This window comes from Aedes albopictus, chromosome 2 (assembly GCF_035046485.1).
Source record: "Aedes albopictus strain Foshan chromosome 2, AalbF5, whole genome shotgun sequence".
Taxonomy (NCBI): domain Eukaryota; kingdom Metazoa; phylum Arthropoda; class Insecta; order Diptera; family Culicidae; genus Aedes; species Aedes albopictus.
The window spans coordinates 17,479,007-17,492,948 of record NC_085137.1 but is presented as its reverse complement, the minus strand read 5'-3'; the positions used below and the strand labels follow the sequence as shown (position 1 = coordinate 17,492,948).

The following is a 13,942-nucleotide window of genomic DNA, read 5'->3' as shown; positions in this document are numbered from 1 at the left end:
CCAATTTATAAATTGTATTCCTAAACAAGCAGTGCACATAGCTGCAGAATATGGTAGCGCTGAGTAAGCTCAACAAGTATAAAAACACAAAGTATTGCTCAACAGTAAACCATTTATCGCATTCCCACCGTAAACGTTTATTGAGTTCCAAGGGCGTAGCCAGCTTTTCGGTCAGAGGGGGGCAAAAACCCTGAGCAAATGTGTTCCTACTATCTTTTATTGGTAAACGCAAAACGATGAAATTGGTTTCAATAACATTATATCCTAAAAGCATTATTCAACCCTTCAGCAGCCATGCTGTTGTATTTTGTACAATACGTTGAAAAAGCGGTAGCTGTGACCAATTTCTGGAAGATCAAGAATTTTTATTTACTCGTGCATTATTTTGCAATGATTTTTTTTGTTAAACATTACTAAAAAATATAGATTAAATCTAGAAAATTACGAACGCTTTTGAGGACTCACCCAGGATTTCCTGATTTCTGTATGCGTCCTTTTTAAATCATCTGCCAATACTATTCGCTGGAGGAATTCCTCCTGAAATTCTCGATGAATTTCGAAACAAAAATCATTAGGTAATCCTGGAGAAGTTCTTGGGAAAATACATCCCTGAAAAGATGATTGAAGGATTTCTGAATTTCCGACGGAACTCCTAAATCAATTTTTGGAGAGAACCTGAGAGGAATTTCTGAAGAATTCCTGGGTCAATCCCTGGAAGAATCCCCGAAGAAATCCCTGGAAGACTTTCTAGCTAAATCCCTGAAGAAACACCTGGATGAATCCCTGGAGAAATTCCTACAGTAATGCCTGAATAAAGCCCAATGGAACCCCTGGAGGAATTCCCGGAGGAGTCTCTGAAAGAATTTCTGAAAGTATACCTGGAGGAATGCCTGGATAAATTATGGGAGGAATATCTAGAGAAATTTCTAAAGATATTTCATAAGGAAATCCTAGATAAATTTCTGGAGGATTCCTAGGAGAAAATTCCTAGAGGAATTCTGGGAGGAATCCCTAGAAAAAATCAGATGAAAGGAATTCCTAGAGAAAATCTTAGAGGAATTTCTGGAGGAATTCTTGAAGAAACCCATGAATAAAATCCTGGGAAAATCTCTAGAGAGAATCCTGAAGGAATGCTTGGAGAAACTTCTGAACAAATTCCTGGCGTAATACCTGGAGAAATTCTTAGATGAATTCTTGGAGCAATCCCTGGAAGAGCTTCTGGAGGGATTCTTGGTGAAATCTCCAAAGGAATTCTGGGAGGAATTGCTGGAGAATTTTCTGAAAAAAACCCTCAAAAAATTCCAGAAGGATTTTCTGGAAAAACCCTTTAAGGAACTTCTAGAGGATTTCCCGATGGATTTTCTGGAAATATCCTCGGAGAAATTCGTGGATAAATCCCTGGAAATCTCTGGAGGAATTCCTGGAGAAATATCTGGAGGAATCCCTGTAAAATCCCTTAAAATATTCCTGGAGAATTTCCTGGAAGAATATCTGAAGAAATCCCTGGAGGATTTCCTATAGAAATACTTGGAGGAATTGCTGACATAATTTCTGAAGGATGTCCAGGAGCAATTCCTGGAAGAATTCCTGAAGAAATTTCTGGAGGAATGCCTGGACGAATTCCTAGAGGATTTCCTGTGGGAATTGCTGCAGGAATCTCTAGAGGAATTCTTGAAAGAATTACTGGATGAGTTTCTAGAGGAATCACCAGAGGAATTCTTGGGTATTTCTATTTCTGTTATTTTTGCCATCACTGGAAAATCCCTTAAATCCTGGAGGAATTTCTAACGGAATTTCTGGAGGAATTCCTGGATAAGTAATCGAAGGAATTCCTGAAGGAATCCTTGAAGAAATTTGTGGAGAAATCCCTGAATAAATCTCTGGAGGAACTCCTGGAGGAATACCTGGAGGAATCCCTGAAAAAATCATGGAGAATTTCCTGGAAGAATTCCTGAAGAAATCCCTAGAGGATTTCCTGCAAGAATCCTTGGAGAAATTTCTGGAGGATTTCCTGAAGGAATTTTCGAGGGATTTCCTGGAGGCATCCCTGGAAAAATTCTTGAAAATTTCATGGAGAAATTTCTGGAGGAATTCCTGAAGTAATTCCTGATGAAATTTCTGGAGAAATGCCTGTAGGAATCCTTAGGTCTAGAGGAATTGCTGACATAATTTCTGAAGGATGTCCAGGACCAATTCGTAGAGGAATTCGTGAAGAAATTCCTAGGGTAATTCCTGAAAGAATTCCTGAAGGACTTCCTAGATAAATTCCTGGATAAAATCCTGGATGAATTTCTAGAAGCATTCCTGTGGGAAATGCTGGAGTAATGCATGATGAGGAATTTTTGAAACAATTACTGGATAAATTTCTAGACAAAACTCCAGAGGAATTCTGGGAGATTCATATTTCTATTTGTATTATTTTTCTATTTCTGAAAAAAATCACTTGAGAAAATCCTGGAGGAATTTCTAGTGGAATTTCTAGAGGTTTCTCGATCAATCCTCGCAAAAAAATCCTGAATGAATCCCTGGGAGAACCCTTGAAGAAATCCCTGGAGGAATCCCTAGAGAAACTCCTAGAGGAATCCCTGAAAAATTCCTGAAGGTATTCCTTCAGGAACTTCCTGGAAGAATTTCTGAAAAAATCACTAGAGGATTTGCTGGAAAAATCCTTAGAGGAACTTTTGGAGGTTTTCTTTGAGAAATATTCGAAAGATTTCCTGGAGTAATCCGTGGAGAAATCCCTGAAGCAATTCATGAAGAATTCTCAGGAGAAATTCCTGGAGAAATTCTTGGAGGAATACCTGAAAAAATCCTGAGGATATTCCTAGAAGAATTTCTGAAAAAATCCCCGGATGATTTTCTGGAAAAATTCCTGGAAAAATTGTTGATATGATAACTGAAGGTTGTCCAGGAGCATTTCCTGGATCAATTCCTAGAGAAATTACAGGAGGAATTCATGAAGAATTTCTTGGGGTAGTTTCTAGAGAATTTCCTGGAGGAGCTCCTGGATAAAATTCTGGAGGTATGCCTGGAGGAATTTCTTGAGATTTTCCTTTGGGAATTGCTGAGGCAATCCTTGAAGGAGTTCCTGGAGGAATCTCCGGAGGACTTCTTGTAAAAATTACTGGATGAATTTCTGGGGGAATTTCTAGAGGAACTATGGGAGAAATTTCTGAAAAAAAATCCCTCAGAAATTCCTGGAAGAGTTTCTAGAGTAATTTCTGGAGAAATCCTCAAAGGAACTTCTGAAGGAATCCTTGGAGAAATTTGTGGAGAAATCCCTGGAAAAATTCCTGATGAAGTTCGTGGATGAATTTTAGCGGAATTTCTGGAGGCAAATCTGGAAGAATTCTTAGAGGAATTCCTGGAAAAATTCCAAAAGGTATTCCTCGAGAAAATCCTGGAAGAATTTCTGAAGGAATTCTTGAAGGATTTCCTGGAGAAATTCCTGGATGAACTGCTGACATAATTTATGAAGGAATTCCTTGATTTATTCATGGAGTAGTCTCTGAAGAAATTTCTGGAGTAATTTTTGGAGTAGTTTCTAGAAAAGACCCTGGATTAAATCCTGGAGGAATTCCAGGAAGAATTCCTGAAACAATCCCAGGAGAAACTCCTGGAAGAACTCCTGGGAAATTCCTGGAGGAATTTATGGTGGAGTTTCTAAAGCAATTTCTGGTATAATTCCTGGAGGAATCGCTGAAAACATTCCTGGAGAAATCTCTGTAAGAACCCAAGGAAGTATCCTTGGGAGAATGCCTAGGAGAATTCTTGGAAGATTCCCTGAAGTAATTACTGGAGAAATATTTGGAGGAAATCCTGTAAGAGTCTCTGGAAAAAAATCCTTGGTGGAATCCCTTGAAGAATTCCTGGATAAATTTCTGTAAGAATTTCTGGTGGCTTTCTAGGAAGAATCCCGGAAGCAGTTACTGGAGGAATCACTGGAGGAATGGCTGGAGGAAGTCCTGAAGTCCTGAATGCATTGAGGAAACCCTTGAAGATTTCTTGGAATCTCTGAAAAAAAATTTTGTATGAATTCTTGGAGGGATCTCTGGAGGAATCCTAGAGGAATGCCTGTAGGAATTCCTGAAGGAATCTCCAGAGGAACTCCTGGAGAAATCTCTAGGGGAATTCCTGGCAGAATTTCTGAAATAATCTCTAGATGAATTCCTGGAGAAAGTTTTAGGAAAATTCCTGAAGAAATTCTTGGATGAATCTCTTAAGGAATACGTAGAGGAATACCAGGAATAATTCCTGAAGAAATCGCAGATGAAATTCTCGGAGAAATTCTGAAGCAATCTTAAGAAGAGTTCTTGAAGAAACTTTTAAGAAGGAATCCCCGAAGCAATTTTAAGTGGAATTCCTAAGGGATTCCTTAAACAGCCCATGTAGGAAGTACTGGATTATTTACTGGAGAAGTTCCTGAAAGAATTCCAAGAGGAACTCCTGAAGGAATTTCTAAAAGTGTTCCTTAGGAAACCCAGGAAAGCTTTCTCAACAAATTCCTGGAAAAAATTCTGTAAAAAAATATGTCTGCAACATTTTTTGGACGAATTACTGCTGGAATCTTTGCATGGACTCCCAAAATAACGTTTTGTACAGTGTTCTAAGGAACTTCTAGATTAATTTTTAGCTAATCTCTAGTAAAATTTCCTGTATAAGGGTTTCTGGAAGATATTCCTGCTGAAATACTTCGAATCGTTCCAGATTGAATTGGAGCAATCTCCAGTGGAATTCTTGAATGACTATATGAAGAAATCCCTGAAAAAATCTCTGAAGTAACAGAAAACCTAAAAGAAATTTTGTTGACATTTCTTTGGAAATCCCTCGAGAAATTCCTGGAGGAATCCTGGAAAAAAGCACTAGAGGAACCTCTAAATATATCACAGGAGAAATTCCCGGAGGAATGTCTGGTGAAACTTATAGACGAATTCTTGAAAAATTCTCTGAAGCAATCCATGATGAAATCAGTGAAGGAAGGATTCAGGAGGAATTCGTCGATGTGTCTTTGCAGAAGTATCTGTTAAAATATCTGAAGGAATCGTGGGAGGTATTCTTGAAGCATTTCTTGGAACAAGCCCTGAAACAATCACTGCCGGAACCCAGCAAGATGCCCATGGAAGAATTCACCAAGGAGAAACTCCTGGAGAAGTCCCTTGAGAAATTTCTGAAAGAATCCCTGAAGAAGTTCCTGAATAAATGCCTAAAGGAATTTTTGAAGGTGTCCTTGAAAGAATTCGTAAAGAAGTCCCAAAATTCGTGTAGCAGTAGCACATAACTGCACTCTATAGCAACATATTAAAATTATTTGGTAAAATCATATGATACCTAAGATTGAAAGAAATACTTGGCGAAATTTCCTGTGGTTCTCAAGTGAAAAGGTTCGATAATTGTGGATAAAAACTTTAATTTTTAGAATAGTTATTTTTTCCTGGAACTCTGAATAATTGATAATCTTTAAATTCGCTCGAGTTAGAAAAAAAATCTGTCTGCCCCCCCAACTAACATTTTTGCTGTATAAAAGTTTAAGCGAGCTTTCTTATGAGAGCGTTTGCTCCATAAGCTGTTATGCAGCTACTTTTGTTAGTAGGGCCCCTCTGGCTACGCCCTTGTTGAGTTCTATGCTAGGTTCCATGTAAAACAAACAGTCCATAGTTCGCTCCAGATGATTACAAACTGAGGCTTCATTTGCATTCATTGAACTTTTCTCGTCAGCTGGCCGACGACTACTTACAACCGCTCGTGCTGGGAACAAAGAGGCTGATCAACCAGCCTTTGCCACTGAACTTTGACGAGAACGCCGAGTGCAAGCAGATCTGGAACTGACAATAAATAACATTACCACCCCACACCCACATTCACCCCTGAACTCACCCTCACTTTCCTCCGATTACTAATTATGAACGAACCGTCTCTGCCGACTAGGAGTCGGACTGCGCTCAACAGAAATGCACTGCATCAATAACCATTGTTCAACGGGCTCACATTTCAAATCACTTTTATTATAAACGTAAACACAACACCAAGCCAAGTGAGGAATCAACTGCACTCGGTGTGGCCGGGGCGGATCGAATCATGAGTCAGGGACATCAAGGCCCTTCACGTGTCGTCCAGTCACGGCGCGGGCGATGGGGTAACAAAGAAATCACCCCCTAGTTAGTAAGTGCTAAGATACACACAGGAAGACGCTGCTGGCTGGAAACCTTTAGTAAGGGTAATCAATTGTGAATTGATTTGCTCAGGGGCGAACAATAGCTGTTGCTGCAGCAGTTGACTGTGCAGGGGGTGAGAGGAATAATTAACAACTTACTAAAAGCAGGAAGATGTTTTCACATCAACCACCTTCTTGTCGACCAACAGGGTGGTCAGGTTTAAGTGTTTGTTTCGGAAACCACGGCTAGTGAAGGTTTCAATTACTAGATGCTTCTTGAATACTTCCAGACATGAAATAAATGGATCTTCATAAGGCTATCAAGATAATGGATGTGCTTGTCAAGCTACCGACAGCTTCTGATGGTTATTCCTCCAGAAATTCTTCCGAGAATTCTTCAAAAAAAAAATCTCCATAATTTTCTCTGGGAATACCTACAGAAAACCCTCAAGGAATTTCTCCAGAAATTCTTCTATGAATACAAATTTCTCTGGTTATTCCTCCTGAAATTCTCCCGGGAATTTATTCAGAAGTTTTGTTCATAGGTTTCGACTGGATGGTTGTTGATTTTGATGGATAATTTCGGCTTGCAGTCTAACAATTTGCGTTGATGAATTACTAATCATCGCCGACGTTTCGGTCCGGCTATCGTGTATCGAGTCCTGAAGATGGTCCAATAGCCAAACCGAAACGTCGGCGATGATCAGTAATGCATCAACGCAAATTGTTAGACTGCAAGCCGAAATTTTCCATCAAAATTTATTCAGAAGTTTTTCCGGGAATTTCTCAAGTACTTACTCGGGGAATTTCTCCGAAAAATTCTCTGGGATTATCTCCAGAAAACATCTAGGAATTCCTTGTGAAATTTCTTTGGTTACTCATTATGATGCCTTCGGGAATTTCTCTCGGAAATTCTTCCGGGAACACTTCCAGAAAGTCCTTTGTATTTTTTTTTCTAGAAATTCCGTGTGGAATATATTCCGGGATTTTCTCCAGAAACTCTTCCGAGAAGTCTTTAAAAAATTCCGTCGTAAATTCTTCCAGAAGTTTCTACGAAAATTTCTCCAAAAATGGGAGGAATTCCCAAAAATGTCTCCGGGAAATTTCTCCAGGTTTTTTTTCCAGAAGTTCTTCGGGGAATTCCCTAGAAATTTTATGCAGATTTTTATTTCGAAATCTCATCACAAATAGGGTGACAAAGGGTATTATCGGCAGGTTTGTTCTCTTCGTCATGGGGGTTTTTGTGGGCCCAATAATTTGAAATTTGGGCATATATCTCAGCTTGATTGGGAAGGATTTGGGGCCAACTCTGAGTTCAACAGGTTTCAAAAAACCCCCCATGACGAAGAGAACAAAAATGCCGAAAATACACAATTTCCACTAACTCCGAAAAATCTCCAAGAAAATATTCTGGAAATTCTCCAGATATGCCATCGTGAATTCTTCTAAAATTTTCTTCGATAATTCCTTCATATATCCCTCCAGGAATTCTCCCGGATATTTGTCCAGAAATTCCTCAGGAAATTCTTAGAGAAATTCATCTGGAAATGCTACAAGAAATCCCTCCAGAAATTCCTCCAGGAATACCTCCAGATTTTTTTCTGGGATTTTTTATAAAAACTCCAAAACTCCAAAAATTACTCAAGGAATTCCTCCAGAAGTTTCTCCGGTAATCCGTCAGGAAATTCATCTAAAATTCTAAAATTCCTTCCGGAAAATCCATCTATCTAAAAATTTGTCCGGTAATACCTCCAGAATGTCCTCTGGCAATCCCTCTATAAATTACTTTTAGAATTCACTTAGGAATTCTTTTGGAAATTTCTCCATAAATACCTCAAAAAATTTATCCAGGACTTTATCCAAAATTTCTTCCGAAACTTCTTGAAGAAATCCCTTCGGAAATTCTTCCAGGAATTCATGCAGAATTCCTCCAGAAATTTCTTAAAATATTTCTCCGGGGATTTGTTTCTCCAGATTTTCCAAGAAATCATCCATATATTCCTCCGGAAATTTCCTGAGCAGTGTCCAGAGAAATTTTCACAGAGAAATCTCAATAAATTCCCCAGGGACGATTCAAAACATTTACACACAGAATCCTCAAGAGATTTTCATATAGAATCCTCAAGGAATTCGCACAGAGATTACTCAAATCTTCCATCCATTCCCCAAGAAATATTCCATCGTGAATTGCCCCAGAAATTACTTTGGGAATTTCTCCATAAATCCCTCCAGGAAATCCCTCGGAAATTTCTCCAGAAATTCCTCAGGAAATTCTCACAGAAATTCCTCTGGAAATTCATTAAGAAATCTTCCAGCATTTCCTCCGGGAATACCTCCAGCAATTTCTCCGGGAATTAATCTAAAAATTCCAGCGGAATTTTATCAAGATTTTTCGCCAGGAGTTCCTCAAGAAACTCCTCCTCGAGGTCCCCAGAAACTTCTCCGAGTATTCCTCTGAAAATTCCTCCGAGGGGAATCCTTTCAGGAAATTTTTAGGAAATTCATCAAGGCATTATTCCGAGAATTCCTCCAGAAGCTTCTCCAGAAATTCATATGGGAATCCCACCAGAAATTCCTAGGTGAATTTCTCGAAAAATTTTACCGTTTACTCTTCTAAAAGCTACTCACGGAATTCCTCCAGAAGTTCCTCCGCAAGTTTGGGAATCCCTCAAGAAATTCCTTTGGAAATTCTTCCAAAGTTTTTCCGTGAATTCCTCCAGAAATTCCTCTTGGAACTTTGCCGAAGTTTCTCTTGAAATTTTGCAGAAATTCTACCGGAGATCTTTCCCTAATTTTTTTTCGGGAATTTCTCCAGGAACCTGCAAGGGAATTCTTCCAGAAATCAGTCCGGAAATTCTTCAAAAAAATCCTTCAGAAAGTCCTCTGGCAATTCTTCAAGAAATTTATCAGGGAACCAATCCAGAAATTTCTCCGGCACTACCTATTGGAAGTCCTATGGGAATTTCTATGGAAATTTCTCTTGGATTTCACTCAGAAATTCCTTTGGGAATATTTTCATGAATTTTCACGTGAATACCTCAAGAAATAAAAATAAAAAAATACATTTTTTAAATAAAAATAAAAAAAAAACAAAAGAAATTTATCCTTGAATTTATCCAAAATTTCTTCAGGAACTTCTTTAATCTTTCAGGACGGGCGCCATCAAGCAACCGCAACTGCAACGCGCTCGCGCTGTATACGACGAGCGAGGTTTTTTAGTGGTGTTGTACTTTCTACAACAGCGCGCGTCCTGAAGGGTTAACAAATCCTTTCAGATATTCTTCCGGGAATTCATACAGAAATTTTTCCAGAAATTTCTTTAAATATTTTTCCAGGGATTTGTTTCTCCAGACATTCTTTCGAGAATTCATCCATATATTTCTCTGAGAATTTCCCGAGAAGTGCCCAGAGAAATTCCCTTAGAGAAACCTCAAGAAATCTCAGAGATTGTTCAAAAACAATTAGGGTAATTCGCCAATTGTTGAACGGTTAGTACTGGCATATTTGTTTTCCTTTGTTTTTCCGTGCATAATTCCACTTTAGGTGAAAAATATCCAGTGATCGTCTAGATCTACTTATTCCTTATACTGCCCATTGGATTTGTATTCCATTAAATTCCATTTTCTAAGAGAAAATAGGACATTTGTATGGGAAGTCTGTAACCCAAATGTTGAACGCTTCCTTAAGCTTGCTCATCCTAATGTTGGACGGTTCTCGCTAATTGTTGAACGGTTGAAGCTTAGTTCGTAATTGATGACGTATATAACCCGACATAAACCTATCATTCACCTGTTTTTATTTTGGACACCAAACCCAACATAGACTCAACAGTTATCCGATGTGGGTCCAACAGTGGTCCAACATTTGATAAAATTTGATCCGACATTGACCCGACCTCCAATATTTTTTCACTCTGGCGGAATTTTTTCCGGGTTTTTCGTGTTTTGCGCCCAGTTAGTCATTTGATTGACAATTCATTCAAATGAGGGAGCGTTCATAAAATACGTCACGCAATAATTGTCCATTTAAACCCCCCCCCTCCTCCTATGTCACACTTTTTGTATGGGACTTCTAATTTTTTTGTAAGGGTCGTCACACTTTGCTGAACTCTTCTCAAATCCACCCCCCCCCCCCAACCTCAAAGCGTGACGTAATTTATGGACGTTCCCAAGGAATTGCGTCCCATTTGAAGAGAGCTCTAGTGGACTGAAAATCGTGTTAAACAGAACCAAATGCAAAAAATGGCTGAAAAGATTTGACTAGAAGCGAAAATGACAGAAGAAAAGAACGCATTCGAAAGCCCCTGAAATACCCCTGGAAACCCATGGGACCCAGTCAACTCCGTAGAATACCCCTGGAACGACCTTGAAATACTTTGAAAACCCGTGGATCGCTCCAGAAAAAGGTGGAGTGAAAAAAAAATCTGGCAGTCATGCTAACATCGTAGGTTATGCTAGTGTTCAACAATTGGATCTTAGCTGCATAATGATAGTGTGATAGGAAAAATATTTTTTTCAAATGAAATTACAATGAAAATGTGATTTTAAACAATGTTAAACTGTTAAGGACATCCTTCCAGTTATTGTAACTATGGTGTGACTTTGATATTTGTGGTCGATTTGCCAGCAAAGCTTATTTTGTAACAGCAATTTCTTAAAATTAATATTAAGAATTGTGCAGTTTTCGTGTCATCAGCGGTACAAAATTTTCAATCAATATTTTTGGCGTAAAATATGTATAATTTTGTAACTTTATTGGAGCAATATCATGACACACATGTATACGCATCTAGATCATACGTTTACGTTGATGGAAAACTACTTAAATTAAATTTATAATAACATTTTCAAAAACTGTTCAACATTTGGATAGTGTTCAACAATTGGCGAATTACCCTACGCACAGAATCATCAAGAATTTACATCAGAAATCCCTAAAGAAATTTTCGTACAGAACCCTCAAGGGATTCGCACAGATATTGATCAAGAAATTTACTCAGGGACTCCTCAAGGAGTTTCTCCAGAGAACATTCAAGGAATTACCTTAGGGGTTACTAATGAAGTTCCAGCTGGGATCCTCAAGAAACTTCCTCGGAGATTCCTTAAGCAATTTCGGCACGGATTACTTAAGGATTTTTTTTTTGTTTTTATTTATGTGTATTTTAACATAACGCTAATTCTACACTTACTTAAGGAATTACCTCCGGGATACCTCAAGAAATAACCTTTAGAAGCTTGGTGACATTATCCGCACGATTACGAGGCTTCACTAATCCTAAAAAAAATCCTTCAGGAATAGCTGCTGGAGGAATCCATGAAGGAATTTTTGAAGGAATCCTCATACAAACTCTTGAAGGAAGCCTCAACGGAATTTTTGGAGAAATCCTCGATGAATTTGCTTGAAATCCTCTAATTTATTCCAGGAGAAATCATCGAAGGATTTCCTGGAGGCATCCTCAATGAAACTCATGGTAGTGTTAGCAAAAAAAAACCCTGAAGGCTTTTCTAGAGGAATCGTCTCATATGGGAATCATATGAGGAATCGTCTCATAAATTCCTGGAGGAATCCGCAAAGAAATTCCTAGAGAAATCCGCAAAGGAGTACCTGGAGGAACCCCCTAAGGAATCCCTTAAAGAATCCTCGAAGGAAACCCTTGAGGAATCCCCGAAGGAATTACTGGGGAAAACCCTGAAGGAATACCTGGAGTGATCGCCGATGGAATTTCTGGAGGAATTCCTGAATAAATTCCTGGAGAAATCCTCGAAATAAGTCCACGGCACTACTGCGAAGAATGCTCGAAGAATCTCGCACATAAAAAACTGAAAAAACCTGAGGGAATCTTCTAAAAAAATCCTTGAAGCATCTGCGAAGCAATTCCTGGAGACATCACTGAAGCAATTTCCGAAGAAATTTTTAAATTAGTTGCTAGAGGAATCTGCGCAGGAATTCCGAAGAATCCACAAAAAAAAATCATGGAGTAATCCACGACGAAATTCCTGGAGGAATCTTCGATGAAATTCCCGATGATGTTCTTGGAGAAATCAACGAGAAAATTTCTGTAGTTTCAGAGGGAATTCCTGGAAGATTCCCCGGAGAAATACCTACGGGAATCTTTTAAGGTATTTCTGTAAACATCTCCGGAAAAAGACACGAGGGAAATTTCTGGAAATCCAGAAGGCATCCGCGAAAAGTATTCTTGGTTGAATTTTTCCTGTGTTACTTGCTTTACGTAAAATTCTTCGCAAAAACTGCCACATAAAAAACCTTTCCTTTGGCGAGCAATCATGTTATGAAATCAACAGTCAACTACCAGCAAGAAAAAAGGAAGCCACCGTTCCTTCCAAAAAATTTCGCTGGAGTAGGATGTTTGCTATTCACGGCGGGCACTGGAGCAAGCGAATATGTATCTGCAACATTTCTCCACCACATGACGCGGCCGTTTTTATCTGCAAAAGCACTTTCAAAGCCAGAGAGGATTTCAGGTCGTTTCGTCCAGATCGAAAAAAAAAATCCAGGAGAAACTTTTCAACGAATTCCGGGAGGAGTCCTTGAAAGGATCCCTGATAGAATAATGGAAAAAATCGGTGAGAAATGTTGCAGGAATTCAAACAGAATCGATAAAGAAATCACGAGAAAAAATTATGAACGAATCCCTGGAAAGATCCAGGAAGAATCTTAGGAATCCTTTAATAAATTTTGGGAAGAATACATGAAATAATGCCAGAAAAAATCCCGGGAGAAACCAATGAAGGTATCTTGGAAGGAACTCTGCAAGAAATCCTTCAAGGAATCCCGGAAAGAATCCTCGGAAGAAATCCTGACGAATCTGTAAAGGAATCATGTGAGAAAATTACGTAGAAAACCCGTAAGTATCAATGAAAGAATCCCGGGAAACTACTTAATCTAATCAATCCCGGGAGAAACCCAGGAAAATGCTGAAGGAGTCCCTTATGTTGTTTCGGGAATAATCTATGGAAAAATCAGGCAAGAATCACGGAAGGAATCCCGGGAGGAATCAATGAACGAATCTCTGATGAAATGCAGGAAAATATCCCAGAAAAAATCTCAGGATCAGTTCTCAGCGATATTCTAGAAAAAAAATCTGCTGAAATTCTTGACAAAATCCTGGAGGAATCCTTTGGAACGACTGGAGGAATCCCGGAAACATCCCGAAGAGAATCCTGGAGTTGATCGTTGCAGGAATCTCACGACAAGGTTTAGGGGCTTTGTGGTCTAGCGGCTAGCGCTTCTGATTCGTATTCAGAAGATCCTGGGTTCAATCCCTGACCCGCCACTTTCCTCCTACTTTGTATCTTTCTATATACTTTCTCCTAATCTATACATATACAACTCATGTCTATTCATATGTTCATAGCCATCGTCAGAACAGAAATTGGTTGAAAAAGCCGTTTTCCTACCTTCCAACTTTCAAGGCACAGTGTCAAGCTATCATATAACGTCTACGAGCTATGCAATCAAGCGAACTGTGCCGCATTATCTTCAGAGTAAGAAACACACTATTCTGCCTTACGTCTGGCATCCACGCACCAATGTGTGAGCCCTTTGCCAACTGTAACCCACCAACACTCCGACATCCACATGAATTTGTGCAGATGCAGAGGTATATTCGGTCTGCTGTGGATACAAACGATTGCAATCATCACTTCCTTCCCCTTCCCCACATTGACCTGCAACCTGACGTGGCAGGCGCCATTGTCGCCTAAAAATAGAAGATCACTAACAGTCGTACCCTGAAGATGTCTATTAAGGACAAGGTATTTGGAGTACATA

General features: G+C 39.1%; 2 protein-coding genes across 2 annotated transcripts in view; one reads left to right on the top strand and one right to left on the bottom strand.

Annotated features, from left to right (window-relative positions):
- LOC134287428 (uncharacterized) overlaps window positions 1-13,942 on the bottom strand; it is a 140,263-nt gene that overhangs the window by 61,946 nt on the left and 64,375 nt on the right. The gene's annotated exons all lie outside the window — the stretch shown is intronic.
- LOC109429978 (ATP-binding cassette subfamily G member 4) overlaps window positions 1-13,942 on the top strand; it is a 110,349-nt gene that overhangs the window by 57,782 nt on the left and 38,625 nt on the right. The window lies entirely within an intron of this gene.